This window comes from Equus caballus, chromosome 10 (assembly GCF_041296265.1).
Source record: "Equus caballus isolate H_3958 breed thoroughbred chromosome 10, TB-T2T, whole genome shotgun sequence".
NCBI classification, from domain to species: Eukaryota; Metazoa; Chordata; class Mammalia; order Perissodactyla; family Equidae; genus Equus; species Equus caballus.
In genome coordinates this window covers 12,405,278-12,432,549 of record NC_091693.1, presented here as the reverse complement: position 1 = coordinate 12,432,549, position 27,272 = coordinate 12,405,278, and the positions used below count along the sequence as shown (strand labels likewise).

The 27,272-nt window shown below is 40.6% G+C and overlaps 1 pseudogene; it reads right to left on the bottom strand.

Annotated features, from left to right (window-relative positions):
* LOC106781831 (cell adhesion molecule CEACAM21-like) overlaps positions 1-27,272 on the bottom strand; it is a 116,246-nt pseudogene that overhangs the window by 25,645 nt on the left and 63,329 nt on the right.

The following is a 27,272-nucleotide window of genomic DNA, read 5'->3' as shown; positions in this document are numbered from 1 at the left end:
CTGAATATGCTGCACCTCTTCCTCCCATAGGAAGCTTCACTACTTCAACTGCCCAGAAACTCCTGATCTAACTATAAGCAAATAAAAATAAGTAAACTTATGAGATAATTTGAAATTATAATGGCCATTCTGGGGAACCTCTGTTTCGAGTTCAACTTAAGCGTCGTCCCTAAAAGAGAGGCTCCAAAATTGCTCACAATGGGGTGCTGTCTTTGAATAGTTTGAGGAAGATTAGCCCTGAGCTAACATCCACTACCAATCCTCCTCTTTTTGCTGAGGAAGGCTGGCCCTGAGCTAACATTCACACCCATCCTCTACTTTATATGTGGGATGCCTACCACAGCATGGCTTGTGAAGTGGTGCCATGTCAGCAGCTAGGATCTGAACCAGCGATCCCTGGGCTGCCAAAGTGGAACATGTGCACTTAACTGCTGTGCCACTGGGGTGGCCCTGAGACTCTTCATTTTAGAAGATTATTTCTGATATGCTAAATATGGTCAGTTAATGCTTATAGTTGATAATATTGGGCCTAGTTGGCTTGAGGTGGAGAAAGTAATGATTATTTTTATATTATTTGGGTAAGGGCACAAACTGCTGTGAATGATGTGATGGCTCCTACGCAGTGTTCATGTTTGAACGGTTTTAACATATTCTATTAGTGAATAAAATCAAATTAGTAACAAGACACTGTTACATTATCGTGCTTGAATGAAGTAGGGCTGAGGTGGGTGGGTGACCTTCTACAGTTAAGGGAGTCATGAGTAGAGGTCAAGTTGGGTGGATTTGCTAGTTGCAGCTGAAAGAAGTCCAGTTAATTGAAGGTTAATATGACTGAGGTTGAATATAAAGGTTTGTTGGAAGTCTCACGAGTATGTTAAATAGGAATCACGCTATTGATATAATGAATCCAGTATCTCCAATGAGATTTTATAGGACTGCTTGGAGGGCAACAGTGTTGCATCTGATCGGCCAAGTCACCATCAAATTAATAGAAATGATATAATTCCCACCCCTCCTCATCCTATGAAAAGTTGGAAGAGGTTTTTGGTGGCAACTAAAATTAATATAGTTATAAGGGATATAAGTACTTGAACAAGAAGTTAATTTGGGGGTCTAAATGTATATATCATATTGAAAATTCTGTAATTGTTCATGTCACAAAAAGTGCTACTGATATAAATGTTGTTGAAAAATAGTCAACTTTAAAGCTAAATGAAAATTTGAGTGTTTGGATAGGCATTCAGTGCTAGTTTGAAGTAATTATATCTTGGTCTGAGTAACCAAATATTGTGGGAATTAGACTGGAACTAAAGGCATATGAAATTATAGTTTTATGTAATATGGAGATAGGTCATTTTTGTGGATGCTAGGATTGGTTATTATAATTGGTAGAGTTGGTATAAATAGTAAAACTAGTACAAAAGAAGAGAATATGTTTATGTAGATTTACCAATTTTTTAGTTTCTAAGACCAACCAATTACTTTTATTTTTATTAACTGTAAAAGTTTGAAAAAGCCTTATTGTTATATATGGAGGCATGCATTATCAGTTCTTGCATACTTTTTTAGTAAATAAGAGGTTTTAAGCTTCTATTATTAGATTAACAATCTAATATTTTTATTAAATTTTATTTAGATTATGTTTCCAAATTATTTTGGGATTAAGTGATAAGAGTAAAAGGGGTAGTAAGTATAAAATTGTGGGGGAATTTTCTTGTGTAAATGATGGTTTCACATTATTAATGTGATATGAGTATTTGCCTCATTGTGCCATGATTAGTATATAAAGGGAATAGAGTTTGGTAAGGATAATATTCACTCCTATTTGAATGGTAATACTGTTAGCCTGAGAGGACAATGATCTTATCACAAATAGTTCCCAAATGAGATTTATTGTGGGGGGTAAAGCTAAGTTGGTAAGGCTTCCTGGTGATCATCACACTGCTATGAGTGGGAGGAGTGTTGGTAATCTGTGAGCTAGGATTATAGTTTGGCTGTGAACTCATTCATAGTTTGAATTTGCAGGCAGAATAGTACTGAGAAGATGATATTGTGGGTCATTATCAGGCTGTGTCCTCTACATAACTCCCTGGTTTTGGAATAAGAACAGATATGATTATAGTGCTATGTGGCTGATGGGAATATGGAACTGCTGATGTTAAGTTTTTTGGGCATAAACAGATGGAGCTGGTTATGATTATTCCTCATAAAGATAATACAAGGAAAGGGTGTGACATGCAATTTGTTGATGAATTTAGTAGTCTTGTGATTCCTAATGGCCCATAGCCACCTGTTTAAAGTCGCCCAGCCACAAATATTATGGAGTCAGATGGGGGCTTCTGTATGTACTTTTGGTCATCAGAGGTGTAGGACAAAACGAGGTATTTTTACTATGAATGCTATTAAACATGCCAAGCAGAGGAAAATATTGGATCAAGAGTGGGGCAATGTTTGGACTCAGAAATGAATTATTAGGAAATTTAGGGAACCTCTAAGGGTCTCGACGAAGATTAGCAAAACAAGAAGTGGGAGTGATCCTACTAGTGTATAAAATAAGAAACAGAGTCCTACATTGCGTCGTTCTGTCTGATTTCATCATCAAGGAATAATGATTAGAGTTGGGACTAATGTTGCTTCAAATAAGATGTAGAATAGGATTAATTCTGTGGCAGTGAAGGTTATGATTAAGAATATTCGTAATATAATTGTGATGTATAGTATTTTTCAGATTAATCATTCTTTGGATAGATTCTCTGGGTGACACTTGCCTTGGTGTTGGGGGGACCCTCCCCATGAAGTCAAAAGAGCCTGGTTTCGAGGACTTCTGAGATCTTCACTGGGCAAAGATCATGACTTTTTATTGGGGCAACTGACCTCTGCCTTCTGTTCCTCCATTCTTCATCTCTTGATTATGTCTAAATAGTGCCACCCTTGCTGGCCATTCATATCCCTGGTCCTTAAGGACAGCATGTCTAGGAGTCATTTCCTAGATCTCATCAGATCTGTCTGCACTCTGATATTGCAGCTTATGGTGGTAATTACACCCACCTTGCTTCTGATGGCTTAGTGCTGGTTTCTGCCATTCCCAGATCCTATTGTCCCCATTGCTACTATGGAGCCCAGCTCTGCAACAGCAACTTCTGTATTAAACCCTGACCTGTGGAGGATGGCCTCCACTTGCACCTCAGTGATGCTGATGTCCCTTTCACCAGTGCTATTCTCACCAGCCTTCCCGAGGTTTGGAAATTTGACCAATGTCTTTCTGACTTACATAGGAGACCTGTCCCAGCATGTCTACTTCTCTGAAGGTTTTAGTCCCTTACCCCACTGCACTACTGTGGTGCAATTCAATTCTGACACTAACCACTGGAATTAGCACAGATCCCACTGATTAAGAGCAAATTCCTTCATAAGACTACCATCACCTCACACACTAGCCCTGCTTTTGGGTCCCAGGCCACCTATATTTCTGACCAACTTGGTTGGGCATTTCCACCACCCCTTCAGGTTTGATATTTTGCTAGAATGAGAAATGGAAGTCTGGAAAGTGCTATACTTATGATTACATTTTATTATAGGAAAAGGATACAATTTGGAACCAGTAAAGGGAGAGACCAAGTCAGGGAGCTCCACCAAAGTTTTTCTCCTTACACTTAAATCCTGTATCTGGTCTTCAACTCTGCCTTCCCTTTGGCTGCAAGAGTTAGGGATCACTTCAACTCTCATACTTTTCTTTTCATTTTTGAGGGATAGGTCTGAGCCTGCCCTTGCCTCTCTTCAATACTCAGAGGCACTTGCAAGTAGCCGTCTGATTCCACAATCCTTATCTTTACCATTCCTCACATTTCTCAAGCCCAGAGGCAGTGCACAAGCTGTGCACCCCTGTACCACCCCAGCTCACCACAAGTGAAATGTCAGAGGTCCCACAACTGATGTTCAGCAGGGAGTGTCATCACTCCACCCAGAATCTACCCTTAGAGCCAGCTTCCTAGGACCGCTGTTGGTATGGATGGTGTTGGGTCATGTTTCCTAGAAGCATAGCATGATACAGGATTCCAGAGGTTCATGGAGGACAGGCTTCAGGGGATCTGGGCAGCACAGAGCAAGGAAGCTAGCAAGGGTCATTTCTGAGTGGGGACCTAATGCACCTGACCACGGGGGCTCTGGAAGACAAAGTACAGCTCAGAGTCACCTCACATTTGACTCCAGAGCCATGTGCCAGGCTGTCCCTGGCTGCTGGCTGCTGTCAGGAGTGGGTTGGGGCAACTTCCTGGGGAAGGGACTGTGACTCCACTGAGGTCAAATCTCTGCTGAAGAGGACATCTGTGGGGGTGAATCAGGAGCTCAGAGAAAGGTCCCAGCTGAGCACCAACATCATCTTCACAGTGCTTACATCTTTTTAAAGAAAAACATCAGATACTCTAACTCTTGGGGTGTTTACACTTCATGAGGTGGGAGGCGTGGAGTTTAGCACCTGATGATACCTCCAGAATTTATTTAAATTGAAAATTTTAGATTCAGTGTGGTTTAATCTCTGAGCAGTACACACCACATGTCTGCCTGATTTTGATCTTCATATAAATAGTGGGAAACTAGTGACTTTTTATTATGACAAATTTCAAACATACGCTTAGAAATAATATTCTAGCAGTCATATACCCACCACAGACATAAAATTGTCATAATTTGGGTGCCCTATTTGTCATGTTTGTCTATCTATTTTTATATTCCCCTATATTTAGTTGTTTTCTGGAACACTTCAAAATAAATTACAGGAATCTCAGTGCTGCATCCAAAATACTTCCACCTGCCTGTCTTCAGAAGATGACATTCCTCTGTGTAACCACAACTCCATTAGCAAACTAACAGAATTGTAATTCCTTTATTTCATCTATCACCCAGTCTATTTTCAGACTTTCACACTGGTTTGTGGTCATTTGTTACAGCAGCAATAGAAAACTAATACACTCACCTTGCTTAAAGACTATGTTAAATATATACGTTAACATCTTTATTGAGGTAGAATTCACATACCATACAATTCACTCATGCAAGGTGTCTGCTTCAATCCTTTCAGTATTTTCACAGAGTTCTGAAACCATCACTACCATTCAATTTTAGAATATTTCCAAAATCCCCAAAGAAACTCCTTACTACTTAGCAGTCACACCCCGTTCTCCCCATTCCCTCCAACCCCTGGCAACCACTAATCTACACTCTGTCTCTATGGATTTCCTATTCTGTTTTCTTCATATAAATGGAATGATACAATATGTGGCCTTTTGTACCTGGCGTCCTCTACTTAGCAGAATCCTTTCAAGGTTCATCTACGTTGAAACATGTATAGTTCTCTACTCCTTTTTATGGCTAAATAATATTCCACCTTATCTATATACCACTTTTGTTTACCCATTCATCAATTGATGGATAATTGTGTTGTTTCCACTTTTCAGCTATTGTGAATAATGTGCTCTGTCCAAGTTATTAGGGATAATTTTTTTCATTTCTCTTGGGCATATACCTAAGGGCAGAAAAACTGGCTCATATGGTAACTGTATATCTAACAGTTTGAGGAACTGCCATACTGTTTTCCAAGGCAGCTGCATCATTCTACACTCCCACAACAGTGGGTGAGGGTTTCCATTTACTCTCCACACTTGTTATTATCTGTCTTTGTGTTTCTAGCTCTACTAGTGGTGTGCAGTGGTATCTCACTGAGGTTTTCATCTACGTTTCACTGATGACTAATGATGTTGAACATTTATTCATGTACTCCTTGTCCATTTGTGTATCTTCTTTGTCCATCTGTCTATTCAGCTCCCTTGTCCATTTTTAATTGAATTATTTATACTTTTTATTATTGAATAGTGCATGTTTTTTCTATATATACTAGATACAAGTCCCTTATCAGATTTGTGGTTGGCTAAACTTTTTCCCATTCTGTGGGTTATTGTTTTCACTTTCTTGATGAGATCCTTAAATTTTTGTGTGGTCCAGTTTATCTATTTGATTTTCTCTTTTCTTCCAAAATGCATTTTATTTTACTTTTCTCTATCCAAGATCTAAGCTAAGGTCCCCCACTGCATGTGTTACTAATCTGGAAAGCCCTTTTTTTCTAAAACCTTTCCTGTGTGTGGATCCTATGCTGGTGGTCTTTGGGGGTCCAAACCTGGTTCTGTCTTGCAGCTTTTTGCAGGCTTATCTCTCTGTTCCTCCACATCCTCTCATTTCTGTAAGCTGGAGGTGAACCCTAGACTCAGTGGAGCTCATTGTAGAGTTTTTAGGGGACACCTCATGGGCAGTATTCTAGACATCCACCAAAATCCCATCAGGCACTGAACTAGAGGCTCAGGCTTCCCGTAATGGATGGAATGGGGTCCCAATGTAGATAGATCCATGCCCAAACCCTAGAACTTGTAATGTGACCTTATTTGGAAAAATTTTCTCTGGAGATATAATTAAAGATCTTGAGAGGAGATCATGTGGGTTATCTGGGTGAGTCCTAAATCAACTGATGTCTCCTTATAAGAAATAGAAGAGGAGAAAACACAGAGAAGAAGACCAGGTGAAGATGGAGGCAGGGATTGGGGTGATGCAGCCACAAGCCAAGGAGTGCCAACAAGCACCTGAAGCTGGAACAAGAAAGGAACTTAATCTCTACTGGAGCTCCTGGAGGGAACGTGATTCTGCTAATACTTTGATTTTGGATTTCTTGCCTTAGAATTGCCAGAGAAAACTTTATCCTCTTTTAAGCCACCAAGTGTGTGGTAATTTGTAATGGCAGCCACAAGAAACTAATGCACAGTCCCCTTCAAGGGAGAGGAGTCCATCCAGCATTACAGACAGAGACAGCTTTGTCTCTCCAGTATTAGCTCCATCATCCATCAGATCCTGTGGATCCCTGAGGGGACACCTAAATGCCTGTATATGTCACATCCACAGCTCCACCACCACAACTACTGTTGCATCCCCTACTCTGTTCCTGGCCTGAGCCCATTGTGTCATCTGGGTGCACAAGGACAGTCACTCACTCTCTCATCCATCCTGCATTCAGACAAAAACACTTCCTATGCAAAGGTGTTTCCCTCACCCCAGGTGCCTCTGGCCACTTCTGGGAGGACAGGACCTAGGCTGGACATTTATCCTGGAATTCTCAACATTCAGGGTGAAGAGTTGATTACTTTCACCTCCAATGTGGATAGTCTAGGGGATAGTTTTTGCTGTCTATCTTTGAGGATAATTATGGCTTTTCATATAATCAATGTGTTTCACTTATTGTCTTTGATGCTAAAATCATCTCAAATTTAGTCACAGTTTTGGTTAGAGCAGTATATTTGCCTAATAATTGTCAGAGTTCAAAATGTGAAATTTTCAAAAGAAAGAACCCTTTCATTTGGGATTTAAAAACAATCAGGGCTCACCATTTGTGTAGGTTATTTGTGGCTTGGGTTAGCATAGAATTCACATGGAGGATGATCACATCCATCCGCCCTGCGAGGCATGGCTGGCTACAGAGGCTTCAGTCTTTTCAGTCACAGTCACTTAGAAGGGCCAGTGGTAGGTGTAATACTTTGCTTTTGCCATTTTGAAACTCTTAATGATTTTTGGACAAGGAGCCCTGCATTTTCACTTTACACTGAGTCTTGCAATTTATGTAGCTGGTTCTTCCCCTGGGAAGGACCATGGGTTGATGGTCTCCCTTTGGGAAAAAAAAGAATGACCCATCAGGAGCTGCAGTACATCCTGCAGCCACCAGAAGACAGCACCGCTACAAAGTAACCTGGGGGGGCTGTGAATACATGCCTGTAGGAGTTTGGCTTTTTCTACTTGGTTTGCATCTTGTAGGTCTCCAGCTTCCCTACCTCCCAACCCCAGCATACAGAGGGAATGTTTTCCAGCCCTGAATATGTCAGATATTCAAATTTGTTACTCTACAATCCAAGATGGGCGTGGGGGCAGCAGGGATCACAACTAGTTGGCTCAAATGTGAATAGCATTAAATAGACATGATAAAGTCCATACTGAATGTTGGTCTTAAGAAAACACTGGAGAGATGGGAATGGGAAGAGGAGATATGTTATGGTGATGGGGAAGAAAGGAGCTGAGTCCCCATCTTTCAAGAGGGAAGACCTTAGATAATTCCTGAAAGTGAAAAATAAGTAAGTAGCCTCAGAGTATGTTATTCAGAGATGACTTTGTTTCCATCCAGAGGAGCTGCAACTGTTTAGGGCAGATCTCATTGTGGCCTAGACATGAGAAGCCAAACCTTCCTGTGATCACTCTGAACAGAAAACAGAGACACTGGGCTTATCACAGCCAAGTCCAATATTGGCACAGATACAAGAAAAAGAACATGCAACAGGAAGGAGCCAGAATAAGTTTTGCTCACAGAGTGAATATCAGGAATAGAATAATACTTTCATTGTTACAGCTGCAATAGGCTGCATGACAACAACTTAAAATCCCCTTGGGGTTGTAAATCATTCACATCAAAGCAATATTGCCCCTCTGGGCAAGCTTGACATACCTCATTAAGATTCCTCCAAGGTAGTGATGTCAGCATCGTGGCCAAGTGCACTCACCCAGGACTCTCTCCTCTCCAACATACAACAAAAAGGAGCAACAACATTCCAACAGAAAATATCCTAATAGCATAGGAATCCCCAGAGACCCACAGCAGCCAAATGACAGAGGGTGGAGAGGCTGAATCCCCCCTTGGAGGAGCTGGAATGGGATAAGAGAGATCTTTGCTCTCTCCTCTAAAGATCAGGATCACGGCCATGGGAGGCTCCTTGAGGGAAGGAGTTGGGGAGAGGTTGCACGTCTAGGGGATCTCCCAGGACTCCCTAGCACCCTTCAGTCTAGACAGAAGCTGTAAGGGGCCAAAAGCTTTCACATGGGGGTCCCCATCAAGCCAAAGCCCCAAGAAACCAGAGAGTGAGAGCTGATCCAGAAACCCGTGCCTGCACACAAGAGAAACTGCCCCCCCCAAACACAGCTGTGCTGCACCATCTCAGCTGAAGGTGGAGGGCTCAGAATACACAGCTCCCGACCCCCATCTAACAGTGACAGGCTGTAACTGTAACTGAATAATATCACTATGTGCAAAAACCGTTCCTCTACCATCCAACAATTTATAAAAGCTCCAGACCAGAAGGAAAACAATAAAAACACAGAATTACATTCTGAGGACTTGAATACGGGTTCCCTGAATCCCCGTGTGGACACCATAGAGGAGCAAATTAGCATAATCAAAGATAGACAAGTTGAATGGCTCCAGACAGAGGAAGAGAGAGAACTAAGGTTAAAAAGAAATGAAGAAAATCTCAGAGAAATAGCCGACTCAATGAGGAAGTGCAACTTAAGAATTATTGGTATATGTGAAAGTGAAGAAAAGGAGAATGGAGCAGAAAACGTGCTCAAAGAAATAATAGCAGAGAACTTACCAAATCTAGGGAATGAGAGAGAAATGTGTATGGAGGAAGCTTTCAGATCTCCTAGACATGTCAATGTAAAAAGACCTACTGCAAAGCATATAGTAGTAAAACTGGAAAAAGTGAATGACAGAGAAAACGAATACTCAGGGCAGCAAGGCTGAAGAAAATAACCTAAAAAGGAACCCCTATCAGACTTTCAGCAGATTTCTCTGCAGAAACCTTACAAGCTAGGAGAGATTGGAATGACATATTTAAAACTTTAAAGGATAATAATCTTCAGCCAAGAATACTCTATCCAGCAAAAACATCCTTCAGATATGAGGGAGAAATCTTTCCCAGACTAACAAAAGCTAAGGGACTTCGTAGCCATGAGACCCCCACTACAAGAAATCCTGAAGAAGGCCCTCACACTTGAAAAAAGAAAAAAAAAAGGAGAAAGGGATCACAAAACACAGAGTCAGGTGACGGATAGGATCAGAATAAGATACCAAACATTCAACTATAGCATTAAGATAAAGGGAAGGAAAACACCACACCCAAAACAAAGACAGTCTTATCACTCTAACCACAAACTCACAACACAAGTTGGAATAAGGGATGAAAATAATCACTTAGGAGGGGAGGAGGCAAAGGACTGAGTCGGTTTAGGCTAAGGAAATAAGAGGCCACGAGAAAATGGACTATGTTATGCACAAGATTCTGAATACAAACTTCAGGGTAGCCACTAAACTGAAAAACAGAACAGAGACACAAAAAATAAACAAGGAAAAAACTAAGAAACCCAGCATAAGAAACCGCAGATATCAATGGGTAGGCCAAAACACAAAAGATGAGAAACAAAGGAAATGCAGAAAAACTGGAAAAGGAGCAACAGAATGACAGCATTAAGCCCTCATGCAACAATAATCACCCTCATTGTAAAGGGACTGAATTCTCCAATAAAAAGACAGAGAGTAGCAAGATGGATTAAAGAACAAGATCCAACAATTTGTTGCCCCAGGGAAACACACCTCAGCTCCAATAACAAACAAAGGCTCAGAGTGAAGGGGTGGAAGACAATACTCCAAGCTAGTGGCAAACAAAAGAAAGCAAGTGTTGCAATACTTACATCAGACAAAGTAGATTTCAGGATAAGGGAGGTAAAGAGAGACATAGAGGGTCAACATATAATGATCAAAGGGACACTTCATCAAGAAGAAATAATGTTATAAATATCTATGCACCCAACACAAGAGCACTAAAGTTCATAAAGCAGCTATTAACAAACCCAAAAGAAGATATCAAAAACAACACAATAACAGTAGGGGACCTCAAAACCCCACTCACATCATTGGACAGATCATCCAGACAGAAAATCAACAAGGAAACAGTGGAATTAAATGAAAAGCTAAAACAGCTGGACTTAATAGACATGTATAGAACACTTCATCCAAAAACAAGAGAATACACATTTTTCTCAAGTGCACATGGAACATTCTCCAGAATAGACCATATGTTGGGAAACAAGCCAAGCCTCTATAAATTTTAAAAAATTTAAATAATAACAAACATCTTCTCCGATCATAATGCTATAAAGCTAGACATTAATTACAAGAAAAAAGCTGAGAAATGGACAAAGATGTGGAGAAGAAACACTATGCTATTGAACAAGCAATGGATCATTGAAGAAATTAAAGGAGAAATCAAAAAATATCTGGAGACAAGTGAAAATGATAACATGCCATACCAACTCTATGGAATACAGCAAAAGCTGTATTAAGAGGGAAATTCATCACAATACAGGCACACCTTAACACACAAGAAATAAGCAATCTCAAACTACACCTAACTGAGTTAGAGATGGAAGAACAAACAAAGCCCAAAGTCAGCAGAAGGAGAGAAATAATAAAAATCAAAGCAGAAATAAATGCTATTGAAACAAAAAAGGCAGTAGAAAGGATCAATGAAACAAAGAGCTTGTTCTTTGAGAAGATAAATAAAATTGACAAACTCCTAGCCAGACTTACAAAGAAAAAAAGGGAAAAAGCTCAAGTAAACATAATCAGAAATGAAAGAGGAGAAATAACAACAGACTCCACAGAAATACAATGGATTATAAGAGAATACTACGAAAAACTATATGCCAACAAAATGGGTAACCCAGACGAAATGGATAAATTCTTAGACTCTTACAATCTCCCAAAGCTAAGTCAAGAAGAAGCAGACAATCTGAACACAGCAATCACAAGCACAGAGATTGCCACAGCAATCAAAAGCATCCCAAAGAATAAAACACCAGGACCAGACGGCTTTCCTGGAGAATTCTATCAAACTTTCAGAGAGGATTTAACACCTATACGTTTCAAGCTATTCCAAAAATTATGGAGGATGGAACACTTCCTAACACTTTCTACGAGGCCAACATCATGCTGATACCAAAGCCTGACAAGGACTGCATGAACAAGCAGCAGGACAGACCAATATCGCTGGTGAACATAGATGCAAAAATTCTCAACAAAATTTTGGCAACCCGAATTCAGCAATTCGTCAAGAGGATCATACATCATGATCAAGTGGGGATTCATACCAGGGACACAGGGATGGCTCAACATCCGCAAATCAATCAACGTGATACACCACATCAACAAATTCAGGAATAAAAACCACATGATCATCTCAATAGATGCAGTGAAAGCATTTGACAAGATCCAACAGCCATGTATGATAAAAACTCTGAACAAAATGGGGATAGAAGGAAAGTACCTCAACATAATAAAGGCCATATATGACAAACCCACAGCCAACATCATACTCAATGGGCAAAAACTGAGTGCCATCCTTCTGAAAACAGGAACGAGACAAGGATGCCCTCTATCACTACTCTTATTCAACATAGTACTGGAGGTTTTGGCCGGAGAAATTAGGCAAGAAAAAGGAATAAAAGTAATCCAAATAGGGAGGGAAGAAGTGAAAATCTACCTGTTTGCTGATGATATGATCTTATATATAGAAAACCCCAAAGAATCCATTGGAAAACTTTCAGAAGTAATCAACAGCTACAGCAAAGTTGCAGGGTATAAAATCAACGTACATAAATCAGTAGCATTTCTATACTCTAATAATGAACTAACACAAAAAGAACTCAAGAACACAATACCATTCACAATTGTAACAAGAATAAAATAACTCAGGGTGAATTTAACTAAGGAAGTGAAAGACCCACACAACAAAAACTACAAGGCTTTCCTGAAAGAAATGGATGAGGACATAAAGAGGTGGAAAGACATTCCATGTACACAGATTGGAAGAATAAACATAGTTAAAATGTCCGTACTACATAAAGCAATCTACACGTTCAACTCAATCCCAACCACAATCCCAATGACATTCTTTACAGAAATAGAACAAAGAATCCTCAAATTCATATGGGGCAACAAAAGACCCTGAATTTCTAAAGCAATATTGAGAAAAAAGAACAAAGCTGGAGGCATCACGATCCCTGACTTCAAAACATACTACAAAGCTACAGTAATCCAATTAGCATGGTACTGGTACAAAAACAGGTGCACGGATCAGTGGAACAGAATTGAAAGCCCAGAAATAAAACCACACATCTATGGACAGCTAATCTTTGACAAAGGAGCTGAGGGCCTACAATGGAGAAAAGAAAGTCTCTTCAACAAATGGTGCTGGGAAAACTGGAAAGCCACATGTAAGAGCATGAAAATTGACCATTCTTTTTCACCATTCACAAAAAGAAACTCAAAATGGATCAAAGACCTAAAGGTAAGAACTGAAACCATAAGGCTTCTAGAAGAAAATGTAGGTAGTACGCTCTTTGACATCAGTATTAAAAGGATCTTTTTGGATACCATGTCTTCTCAGACAAGGGAAACAATAGAAAGAATAAACAAATGGGACTTAATCAGACTAAAGAGCTTCTTCAAGGCAATGGAAAACAGGATTGAACAAAATAACAACCCACCAACTGGGAAAAAATATTTTCAAGTCATATATCCAACAAAGGGTTAATCTCCATAATATATAAGAACTCACACAACTCAACAACAAAAATTCAAACAACCCCATCAAAAAATGGGCAGGAAACGTGACAGACATTTCTCCAAAGAAGATATCTGGATAGCCAATAGGCACATGAAAAGATATTCATCATCGCTGATCATCGGGGAAATGCAAATCAAAACTGCACTAAGATATCACCTTACACCCATTAGAATGGCAAAAATAACCAAAACAAAAAGTAACAAATGATGGAGAGGTTGTGGAGAAAAAGGAACCTTCATACACTGCTGGTGGGAATGCAAACTGGTGCAGCCACTATGGAAAACAGTATGGAGGTTTCCCAAAAAATTAAAAATAGAAATACCATACGATCCAGCCATCCCACTACTGGGTATCTATCCAAGGAGCCTGAAGTCATTCCAAAAGTCCCATGCACCCAATGTTCATTGCAACATTGTTTACAATAGCCAAGACATGGAAGCAACCTAAGTGCCCATCAACTGATGATTGGATAAAGAGATGGTACATATATATACAATGGAATACTACTCAGCCATAAAAAGAATAAAATCGTCCCATTCACAACAACATGAATGGATCTTGAGGGAATTATGTTAAGTGAAATAAGCCAGACAGAGAATGACAGTCTCTGTATGACTCCACTCATATGAGGAATTTAAACATGTAGACAAAGAACAGATTAGTGGCTGCCGGGCGAAAGGGGGAGTTGAGGGTGGGCACAAAAGGTGAAGGGGTACACCTACAACACGACTGACAACCAATAATGCACAACTGAAATTTCACAAGATTGTAAACTATCATAAACTCAATAAAAAATTTTTAAAAAAAGATTCTTCCAAGAAGCCCAAATTTCTTAGGTCTTTGTCCATATGACATATGGTGACTGTCATGTTTTCTCTCTTTCTTTGACATCAGGAGTATGGAGTTACAAAATCATAACCTTGTTCATGGCCCAATATCATTACTAGTTCATAAATGGCCTTTCTATTTTCTTATTTATTTGGAACCAGGCCCTAGTTAAAGCTCCCAGAAAGAACTTCAAGGAAAGATCTGGAAATCTGGCTCATTAAGGAAGCTCTGTCTTAGATGAACAACGAGGAAAATCAGAATGCTGCTAACATATTTGGTTTTGGACCACAGCTAACCTCTGCTACAATTAGCAGCAGCAAATGCTTTCCCACTCTCAGCCACTTGTGACCCAACACCTTCATCATCCTGAGCACCAGGAGAAGCACAACATTCATCTCACAAGAACCACTTCCCTATCTACAACGTGAATCTTCTGTCAGAGATTCCAGGAATCACTGTCTTCAGCATCTCAGACTTCCATGTGTTTTTCAAGGGAGTTGGAAGAGAATAAGTCGATCTAGAGTATCAATACTAGACATCATGGGGTACATCCAATATAACATTCCGCAGCCAACATGTCCTTTATTCCCCCCACCTCCCAACGTGATCTGCCCAGAGTCGTCCTCTTCTCAGTCAAAATCAACTCCATCCTTCCAGGAGCTCAGGTCAGAAATCTTGGTGGTATTTTGATGCCTCTCTTGCTCTTGTGCTAATGTCTAATCCATCAGCAAACCCTACAGTCTGTCAACTTCTTCCTTTATTCAATTCTAAATTCTCTCTTTTATTTGGCTGAGCATTCTTGGTTTTACCAAAGACTCCCCATAATTTTTCTTCAAACTGTTATTTTTCTCTCAAAATCTTTGTTATCTGGCCTCTTAATTTCCCACAAATTATTCCCTTAATTTTGATAGATTATCCACGGAGTCTTCCTGCATAACCCAGTGCAGGGTTCCCCCAAATATAATCTTAATTTCTCTCAAAAGCATCCTTAACTTACCTCTTAAGTCCCCCAAACTCTTCCTTAAATTTCCCCTTCAAAGTCAGCCCCAATTTCTTTTTACTGCTAGCAAATCTTCTGATAATTTTTTCCAAACCCTTATTTTCATCCAAAATTCCTCTTACGCTCCCAATCCCTTAGTTTAATTTTCCCTAAATCCACTAGAAATGTGGATTTAGAGCACCGAATTCAGGCGCGCTGTATGTGTAACATGCATGCCAAATTTCAAAGGCTTAGTATGATAGAAAGAATATAAGACATTTCAATAACCTTAATTAATTACATATTGAAATAATATTTTGAGTATATTTGGATAAATAAAAATCTTACTAAACTAACTTTGCCTGTTTATTTTTAAATTTTTTATTGTGGTAAATATATGTCACATAAATTTTACCATTTTAACCTTCGTTAAGTGTACAGTTCATTAGTTTTAAGTACACACATGCTGTTGTGCAACCATCACCACCACCCATCTCCAGAACTCTTCATCTTGCAAAACTTAAATTGTCCCTGTTAAATAAAACTCTCCATTGCCCCTCCCCCAGCGCCTGGCAACCACCGTTCTACTTGCTGTCTGTATGAATTTGATACTCTAGGAACTGGAGTGATATAGTATATAACTGGATATGGTATATATATATACAATGTATTTGTCTTTTTTGAGACTGGCTTGTTTCACTTAGAATAATGTTTTCAACGTTCATCCATATTGCACCGTGTGTCAGAACTTCCTTCCTTTTTAAGGCTGAATAATATCCCATTGTATGTACCCACCACAATTTGTTTATCCATTTATCTGTTGATGGGCATTTGAGTTTCCACTTTTTGGCTATTGTGAGGAATGGCTACTATGGAAAAGAATGTACAAATATCTGTTCAAGTCCCTGCTTTCAATTATTTGGGGTGTATGTTCAGAAGGAAGATTGCTGGATTGTGTGGTAGTTCTATGTTTACTATTTTGAGGAACCATCATAGTATGTTCCACAAAGGTTGTACCATTTGACATTCCTACCAGCAATGCTTAAGTTTTCCAACTTCTCCACATCTTTGCCAACACTTCTTTTCTTTTTTCTCCCTCCTAATGGGTGTGAGGTGGTATCTCATTGTGCTTTGGATTTGCACTTCTGTAATGATAAGTAATGTTTAGTATCTTTTCTTGTGTTTATTCATCTGTTTATTTTTACATTTTTAAACATGACTGATAGAAAACTTAAAATTACATATGTAGCTCCCATTGTATTTCTATCACACAGCACTATTTCAGATGCTTGAAAATAGAATGTGTGTGTGAGCCGGTGAGCAGTGAGGATTCATAGATTCCCAGATGTGTTGCAAATGTGTCAGAGCTCCCCCTGCAGGAAACAGGCAGGTAATGCGGACAGCAGCGGAGGAGAAATGGCTGTACATGGAACTATTGCCCAAGTCCACGTTTGCAGAAAAGTTGCCAAAGTGAGAAGGTGGAAAGTCCAGCCTGAGGAGAGACATCTCTTCAGGGGAGACACTCAGACATTCATAAAACCATTAATGCCAGTGAGGACAAACACACACTGACATTTTCGCAATTCCTTGTCAAAACACTTTCTAGTTGGGAGTGAAGATGTTCCCAGAGAAGTGAGATGTTGTCAGAAGAGGTGCTGAATCCATGTCTGTGGGGATTTCCTCCTTAAAAACAACCTCCTGCTTTTTGTCCAGTGGAGTCCCCCATGTCTACGTGTGTGTGTGAGGGGGCTTAGGGGATCAGACTCCATCCCTGCACTGGCCATCCTTTGCCAACCTTAGCCAGGTCTGCAGATGCTGAGACCTCTGCTGTGGAGGTGCTGGGGAGAACTGGGAGTCCAACCACAGTCCCAGTGGAAGAATAAACACCCCCCAAGAGCATGCAAATGAGCAGAGCTCCCTCTCCCTCTCTGTGCACTATAGAAAGAGGCTGGGGGCAGTATGGGATCTCTTGGCAGCTACATCCAAGCTGTGGAAGTCATGAGGGCTGAGGAGTGGGGGTCTGTGGACAAAGGGTCTGGGCCATTCTGGGGGGCATTAGGCACTAATGATAGATTGGAAGGGGCAATATGGCAGGGAATGCTCATTATTCAAAGACAGTATTGTGGGTGACCCCTGATGTTTGGGAAGGAGTTGCTTTGACCCACAGCCAGGGGTCATACTCAGGGGAGACACTCAGGGAGTTGGGGTGGATTAGGCCAGCCCCACTGTTACCATTCTGAGCATCACATTGACTGAGCTACATCCAGAAATGACCAAGTCAGCACCAGGCCTGACTTCCTAGAGCTCAGACCAGCTGATGTGGGAAAACCCCTCACCACACAGGGACAACAAAGATGACCATTGCTGGGATGGGGGAGCCCATGAAGAGAGATCAGGGCTGGAGTAGGTGAGGCACAAGGGGTTGAGGGGACTCAGATTAGGCAACAGGCCAAAATTGAAACATCAGTAAAGTGTTCTTAAAGGAGAACTGAAGGAATAAGTACAAATAAGCCAAGCAAAGATAAAGAATGGAAAGAGAGTAACAAAGAAAAGACATCACATGCAAATTATGTAGTGAACCAGCCCCTGGCTACTCAAACTGTGGTCCATAGAGCAGCAGTGTCAATATTGCTATAGCTATGTCTACTGCTGCGTAACAGACAACTCTAAACCCAGTTGTTTCAAAACAATGACAATGTATTTTGCTCTAAAAACTGCAGTCTGCAGGGATAGCTCATCTCTGCTCAACAGTGATTTATTAGGCATCATCTAGAATAATCCAAAAGCACATTCACTCGTACGCCTGGCAGTTGACACTGGCTGTTGGCTGGGTCCCCTGTTGCTCTTTGTATTGTTTCTCCATGTGGCTAGATTAAGCTTTCACATAGCATAGTGGGTGAATTCCAAAGGCAAAATCCCACAGAGAGCCAGGCATAAACCATATTGCCTTGTAGGACCAGGCTTCAGAAGTCATGCAGTCACTATCCCATGTTCCATTTGTTGAGGCAATCCCAAAGTCCTGTCCAGGTTCAAGGGAAGGGGAAATGGGCTTCACTTCTTTGTGGGGTACTGAGTGCAAGGTTCTGGAAGCATCTTGGACAGGAAATATTGCTGTGGTCATTTTTGGAAAACACGCACTGCAACAGCATCTCCTGGAAGCTTCATAGACATGTGGATTCCCAGGTCCCACTCTAGACCTACCAAATCAGAATCTTCATTAATCAGATTCTCAGAGGCTTCCTTGGCATGTTTTATTTGAGAAGCACTGTTCTAAGTCACACATATAGGGCTGTTTTGAACAGGAGAGGACATCAATTAAGTTTAGAAAGCTCCCTCTGGCTACTGTGTGGAGGGTGGATTAGCAGGGTCTAAAGGGCTACTTTGATACAAGCAACCAAAGAAAAAAAATAGATAAATTGGAACTAATCACATTCAGTACTTTTGTGCATCAAAGCATACTATCAAAAGTAAAAACATAACACACAAAAGGGTAAAACAGTTGCAAAAATATATCCAATAAGGATCTAGTGTCCAGAATATATAACATACTCATAATTCAGCAGTAAAAAGACAGTAAATCTAATTTAAAAATGGTCAAAGGACTCGTATAGAAATGTCTCCAAAGAAGATATCCAAGTGGCTAGTAAGCGCATGAAAAGAGGCTCAACACCATTAGTCACTGGGGAAATGGAAATTAAAACCACAGTGAGATACACTTGACACCCAATAGGATGGCGACAAACCAAAAAAAAAGAAATGATAAGTGTTGGTGAGAATGTGGAAAAATTGGAACCCTGTTGCATTGCTGGTGGGAATGTAAAATAGGGAAGCTGCTCTGGAAAACAGTCTGGTAATTTCTCTCAAACAGTTAAACATAGAGTTAGCATATAAACAAGCAATTCTGCTCCTAGGTATATATCTAAGAGAATTAAAAACATATGTCCACACAAAGACTTGTACACAAGTGTTTATAGCATCATTATTCATAATCACCAAAAATTGAAACAACTCAGATGTCCACAGCTGGGGAATGGATAAACAAAATGTCATGTATTCAGACAATGGAATATTATTCATCCATAAAATGAAATAGTGATTTATGCTACAATATGGATGAACCTTTAAAACATTATAATAAGTGAAAGAAGTTAGTCACAGAAGGCCGCATGTTGTATGATTTCACTTACGTGAAATGTCCAGAGTAGGCAAATCTGTAGGGAAAGTGGATTAGCAGTTGCTTGGGGTTGGAGGAAGGAGGAAATAGGAAATAATTGCTTAATGGGTTCAAGATTTTGTTTTTGAGGTGATGAAAATGTTCTGAAATTAGATAGTGGTGATAATTATACAATGTTGTGAATTTACTATATACTACTGAGTTGTGTACTGTAAAGGGGTGAATTTAATGGTGTGTGAATTATATCTCAAAAAATAAAGTGCTAGTCAGTGGAGAGACCCAGATCGGCAGGGACAAGGCTGGTCCAGGGCAGGGCTCTGGGGAGGGAAGGAGGGCCCATTGGAAAGAGGCTCGGGAGGCAAGAGACAGGTGGCGGAAACTACTGGACTGGGTTGTGGTGAGAAGGGGCTTAGGTCTGGGGACTGTAGTCCAGGGACACAGACAAGAAGTGCGTTTTGTGAGAAGATCACAGGTGTGGTTTGAGGCAGCTTGTCTCCACATGTGGGAGGCATGAGAAGGCCCATTTCATGTGTGCACACACATGGATATGTTAATAGAAGGTTTCTTTCATTTTCTAATGAGAGCAGGGTCAGAGAATCTGAGAAGTGGCCCATCTGCCTCAGTAGAGGCTGTGTGTTTGGGGTGGAGTCAGGAATCTGCTGGCCCTCCATGCCAGACCCCCTGAGTTCCTGGTCCCTCAACTCTGATAAAATATAGAAACCTCTGGTCCAGACGAATTCAGACATTTGGGATTATTTAGGCTCATGGCCAGCTTTTGAGGGTCTAGGTCCCTAGAGCTCAGTGATCAGGCGACTAGACACTTTGGTTCCCATGGGTCGGAGGCCAAAAGACTTAGTGATTGGGTTCCATTGGGTCAGAGGTCAGAGGTCTGGATACCTGGGGCCCTGTGGGTTAGAGGTCAAGGGACTGATGGCTTGGTCCCTATGGGCTCTGTGACCTTAGGCAACTGACCATCTCTCGAAACTTCAGTTTGTGCATGGGAAAATCCAGATGGTTGTGGTACCTGCCCCTCAGGGCTGTGTGAAGATTCACAGATAACTCATTGGGAGTGGTTGGCACAGTGCCCAGCAGGCAGATAGGACTCAGAAAATGACAGCTGGATGGTAAGTTTGAGTACAAGGCTGGGGGCCTGGGGGTCTCTGTCCCAGTGCTCTACTTTTCATTCATTCTACAAACACTTACTGGGCACTTGCCATGTGTGAGGCACTGTTCAAGTGATGGGGATTCTGGGAAGACAAGACAAGGGGAAAATACAGAAATCACAGTAGCTAACTCTCAGCAGCATGAACTGTGCAGAGCCCTGACGGGGGTTTCATATGCCTGAGGGCAATCCACCATCAAGAGGGCATCATCTTACAGGTGAATACAATTAGCTTCACCAAAGGCTGTGGCTCTCCAACATCAGCATCAGGGATAGGGCTCTAACTGGGTCTCTGAGTGCACCTCTCCACCCCCTCTATTCACAATTCCCAAGCACAAACTTGGTAATGTGGCCACACCAAAGGCAGTTCTGGACAGCTAGGCCCTGCTCTCATGTGCAGGCCAACTCCCCTTTAGTCCCCTCCCTGAGGCTCCATCCCATGTCACCTCACACCCAGTCTCCCCTCTCTCTGCCTCTCAGTCTTCCTCTAGGTCTGTGCTGTCTAGTATGGTACCGACTCACCACATGTGACTACTGAGCCCCTGAAATGTGGCTGGTGTGAATTGAGAAGTGCTGTAAGTGTAAAATGCAAACCAGACTTTAAAGATGAAGTGTGAAAAAATAATGAAAAAACTCATTATTTTTGTTGTTCATTACATGTTGAAATGATAATATTTTGGATACATACAGTTAAATAAAATATATTGTTGAAATTCTGTTCATCTTTTTCCAATATGGCTATTAGAAAATTTAAAAGTTACATACCTGACTTGCATTATATTTTTATTGGCTGCACACCTGCAGTGGCATGCTGAGTCCACCAGGTGTTACCGAGACAGGACAGACTGCTGCAGCCCCACCAGCTATGGGAGAGACTCGACAGAACAGAGAGTGGACCCATATGTGAGGCTCCTTGAAGAATTAAGGTCTCATAGAGGGCATTGAGACATGTTGTTCCCACACAAGAGGCCACTGTGGGGTAAGAAACTCCAAGATAAGATGAGAAGGAGACAGGCAGTGTATTCAGACCCCCAAAGATATCCATGTTGTAATTCCTGGAACCTGAAATGGTTAACTTTTATGACAAAGGGACTTTGTAGAATTGATTAAGATCAAAGATCTTGAGATAGGGAGACTATGGTGCATTACCTGAATGAACCCTAAATGGAATCACGTGTCCTTATAAGATAGCGACACAGAGAGATGTGACCACAGAAGCAATAGATGGGAATGCTTTAATGTGAGGCCACAAGGAAGGAAGTGGGGTAGCTTCTGGAAGCTGGAAAAGGTGAGGAAGCAGTGTCTCCCATGAAGGATCCAGAAGGCATATAGCCTTGGCAAAAGATTGATTTTGGACTCCTCACTTCCAAAACTGTAGAGAATAATTTATGTGGTTTTAAGACACTAAGTTTGTGGTAGTTTTCTGTGGCAGTCACGGGAAAGGAATACAGGCAGGGAAAGACACAGAAACATCATTACTTTCTTATATTAAAATATAATTTAAGCTCAAAGAAAAATATAAGTAATATCCAGACTTGATGAGGATGTGGAGCAACTAGAACTGTCACATGAGTGGTGGGAGTGTAAATTGATACAACTTCTTTGGAAAGCCTTCTGGAATTGCCTATTACACTGAACATATATGCACCCTATGACCAACAATCACACCCTTGGGATTATACTTAAGAGGAAGATGTACGTGTGTTCAGAAAACACAGCACTGGAGGGAGTGACATCAGCATGATGGCAGAGAGAGTTCTCCTGGTGATCTCTCCGCTCCATGATATAATGAAAAATACATTCATACTCCAGCAGAGGACATCTACACTACACAAAAGACATCTGAGAGACACACGCAGCCACATGTTAGAGGGTGGAGAGGCTTGAGTCCTCCTCAGAGGAGGTGGAATTAGGTAAGAGAAAGCTTCACTCCCTCCCCAAAAGGCTGCCATCCAGGGCTGCACAGCCTGCAAGAGGGAAGGAACAGGGGAGAGGATGCCCATTTGAGAGAACATCAAAGATCCCTGAGGTTCCTCGCAGCCACTGGAGTGGAAGCTATCATGGGGAGTGACCTCATCAATCCAACACCCCAGGAGAGCCGAGAGCAAAAGCAGTGCATAAGCCCATGACAGCATGGAGAATAAAGTGCCCCTCCCCCCCAGCATCAGCTCCAGTATCTAGAATCCTGGCAGAATGTAGAGGGCTCAGAATATGTGACTCTTGACACCCATCCGCTGGTGATAGGTGGTAACTGTGACCAAATAATACCAGGGTGTGAAAGAACAAAGCCACATCCTCTTGCAGTGTCAAAAACTATAGTAAATCTCCAGACTAAAGAGAAAATGACAAGTACCCAGTAATCAGAAATATGTAATCTTAATGACAGGGAATTCAAAGTAGCTATCATCAAAAAACTCAATGAGTTAAAAGAGAATGTAGAGAAACAATTCGATGAGTTTAGGAGCTACTTCACAAAAGATATTGGAACTCTAAAGAAGAATCAATCAGAAATATTGGAGATTAATGACACAATTGATGAGATAAAACAAAATAACAACTCCCTGAATGCTCGAGTAGATATCATAGAGGAGCAAATCAGCATAATCAAGGATAGACCTACCAAAATGCTCTAGAAAGAGGAGGAGAGAGAACTAAGACTAAAAAGAAACAAAAGTCTCCAAGAAATATCTGACTCAATTAGGAAATGAAACATAAGAATTATAGGTATTCAAGAGAGAAGAGGAGAATGGAGCAGAAAGCTTGTTCAAAGAAATAATAGCAGAGAACTTCCCAAACATGGGGAAAGAGATGGAAATCCATGTGGAAAAGGCTATCAGATTACCTAAACATATCAATGTAAAAAGACCTAAAGCAAGGCATATAGTAGTGAAACTGGCAAAAGTGAATGACAAACAAAAAATACTAAGCACAGCACAGCAGAAGGAAATAACCTACAAAGGAACCCCTATCAGTCTTTCAGTGGATTTCTCTGCAAAAACATTATAGGTTGGAGAGACTGGAATGAGATATTCAAATATTTGAAGGAAAAAAACTTTCAGCCAAGAGTATTCTATCCAGTGAAAATATCCTTCAGATAGGATGGAGAAATAAAAATTTTCCAAGATAAGCAAAAGCTAAGGGAGTTTGTAGCCACAAGACCCCCCTAGAAGAAATCCTCAATAAGGCCCTCATGCCTGAAAAAAATAAAAGAGGGAAGGAAGGAGTTACAAAATAAGGAGTAAGTGGATAAACATGTAGACAAAATCAGAAAATTGTAGCTATACATCAGAACAGGTTAGCAAATACTCAAGTATAGCATTAAAGATAAAGGGAAGGAAAACACCAAAAACAAAGATAATCTTGTCGTTCTAACTACAAACTCACAACACATGTTGGGACAAGATGTGAGAAAAACAAATTAGGAGGTGAAGAGGAGAGGGCCTGAATCGGTTTAGTCTAAGGAAATAAGAGACAATCAGAAAATGGGTTATCTTATCTACGAGATTTTTAATCCAAAACTCATGGTAACCACTAAAGAAAAAAGCAGAACAGAGACACAAATAATAAACAAGGAGAAAACAAAGAAACACAACATAAAAACTACATAACTCAATTGGTAGATGAAAATACACAGGATGAGAAACAACGGAAGTGCAGGAGAACCAGAAAATGAGTGATAAAAAGGTAACATTCAGCCCTCATATACCAATAATCACTCTAAATGTGGATAGACTTCTACAATAAAAAGATGCAGAGTGGCGAGATAGATTAAAGAACAAGACCCAACAACATGCTAACTCCAGGAAACTCATGTCAGCTCCAATGACAAACACAGGGCTCAAAGTGAAGGGATGGAAGATGACACCCCAAGCTAATGGCAAACAAAAGAAAGTAGGTGTCACAATCCTTATAACAGACAAAGTAGACTTCAAGATAAGACAAGTAAAGAGAGACAAAGAGGAGCAGTATATAATGATCAAAGGGACACTCCACCAAGAAGACATAACATAAATATCAATGCATCCAAAACAGGAGAATCAAAGTATATACAGCAACTATTAAAAACCTAAAAGGAGACATTAATAATAACACAATAATAGTAGGGTGTCTTAACACTCCACTCACATCAATGGATAGATCATCCGGACAGAAAATCAACAAGGAAATAGTGGAATTAAGTGAAAAGCTAGACCAGTCAGGCTTAGTAGACAAATATAGAACACCAGATTAAAAAAAAAAAAAAAAACAGCAGAATACACATTCTTCTAAAGTGCACATGAAGCATTTTCAAGGATACAATATATGTTGGGAAACAAGGCAAACCTCAATAAACTTAAGAAGATTGAAATAATAACAAGCACCTTTTCTGATAACAATGTTATGAAACTAGAAATTAATAACAAGAAAAAGGCTGAGAAAGGGACAAAGATGTGGAGACTAAACAACATGCTATTGAACAACCAGTGGATCACTGAAGAAATTAAAGGAGTAATCAAAAAAAAATATCAGGAGAAAATGAAGATAAAAACATACCATACCAACTCATATTGGATGCTGCAAAAGCGGTACTAAGAGAAATTCATCGCAATACAGGCTCACCTCAAAAAGCAAGAAAAATAGAAAATAAGCAACCTCAAATTACACCTAACTGAATTAGGAAAAGACGAACAAACAAAGCCCAAAGTCAGCAGAGGGAGAGAAATAATACAAATCAGAGCAGAAATAAACGCAATTGAAACAAAAGATGCATTAAGAAAGGATCAATGAAACAAAGAGCTGGTTCTCTGAAAAGATACACAAAATTGATAAAGCCCTAGCCAGACTTACAAAGAAAAAAAGAGAGAAAGCTCAGATACATGAAATTAGAAATGAGAGAGAGGAAATAACAGCGGATACCACAGAACTACAAAGGATTATAAGAGAATACTGCAAAAAGCTATACACCAACGAACTCAGCAATCTAGAAGAAATGGATAAATTCTTAGACTCTTACAACCTTCCAAAGCTGAATCAAGAAGAAATAGACAATCTGAATAGACCAATCACAAGTAAAGATATTGAAACAGTAATCAAAAGCATCCCCCAAAGTACAAGCCCAGAATCAGAGGACTTCCCTGGAGAATTCTACCAAACTTTTGGAGAAGATTTAATACCTATAGTGCTCAAGCTGTTCCAAAAAATTACGGAAGATGGAATGCTTCCTAACACACTCTATGAGGCCAATATCACTGTTACCAAAGCCTGACAAGGACAACACAAAAAAGGAAAACTGCAGGCCAACATCGCTGATGAACATGGGTGCAAAAATTCTCAACAAAATTTTGGCAACCTGAATACAGCAATACATCAAAAAGATCATTCATCATGATCAAGTAGGATTTATGCCAGGGACACAGGGATGGTTCCTTGAAGAGTTCTGCCCCCATCACCCCCTTGGGGCCTGATCATCCTGCTGACTCATCATGGCACCATTTCTCCTCAGCTCCAATTTGTATTCTTCCTCTCAAACCAAGAAATGCCCTCTCCAAGTACAGCATTGGTATTTATGGCCTGCCCTTGCTCCCCATATGGAGGCAAGAGGTTTTCAACGCCTCCTCAGGACTCAACTCCAGAATTTCACCTTTGACACCTCCCCATCCCCTAAATCCAGGCTCACACCCCTCAGCCTCCTGCACCCATGAAGATGTCCTCCCACTGGGCATGTGTTCCCTTCACATCCAGAGTGCTCTCCTGCTCAGAGCCCAGGCTTGGCACTTACCCTAACATGTGAAGGAAATCACCACAGAGCCACCATGAGACCACATTCCAGTTGGGTAATACTTTGTTTCCTGTTTCAATTCTGTCTTCTTTGTTTGGGAGGCAGTGTTGGTACAATCACAATGAAAACAATAATTAAGCATCGAAATTTCCTGCCAGTGGTCGATGAAACTGCAGTTGAGGAATAGGTTCAAGAAGCCAGGACAGTAATCTATGTTTCCTCCTGAAGATGATTACCGTAAGGTGCAGGATTTATAATTAGTTGTATAATTGCAATCTCCTGCAGTTAACTTCCCAGGAGGCATCCATGTTATAAAACAAATATGTAATGTTTTCTTTTAAGATTTCACAAGGATTTTGTAACTGCCCATCTGGATTTAAAAGTAGAAATTATGCCTCAATTACTTGTGCTGGTTGGCGACACATCATCTTTTTAGAGCAATGTGCAATCTCATTTTTTAAACATTTCATGTCCAACTGGTTGAACGCAACTGAAGCTGTCTTGCCTAATACATTTGTCAGCATCCCATCAATTAGGTATATAGACATTGGTGTTAAGAGTATTAGGACCTGCTCCATTCCATATGTCATTAAATTATCTTTTACGAGTTTCCATATTACATCCATGAGAAATGAAACCATGCTACCCTGTAGCATTCCCATGGCCTCCTCCTTGCTAAATGAAAAAAGTGACTCTATAGGAAAAATGCAATCAGTGTTTCCATTGGTTTCAGTTATAGTTATGACTTCATACCTGGAGAGTGAGCCTCTTATATATTCTGGACACAGTCTTACAGAGGAAGTGGTCCTGGCCAATGTGGGTGTGGCAGGGTACTCATTATCACTTGCAACCCAAGGCTACTTCCTGCCACTGGAAGTAGACCCTCCCAC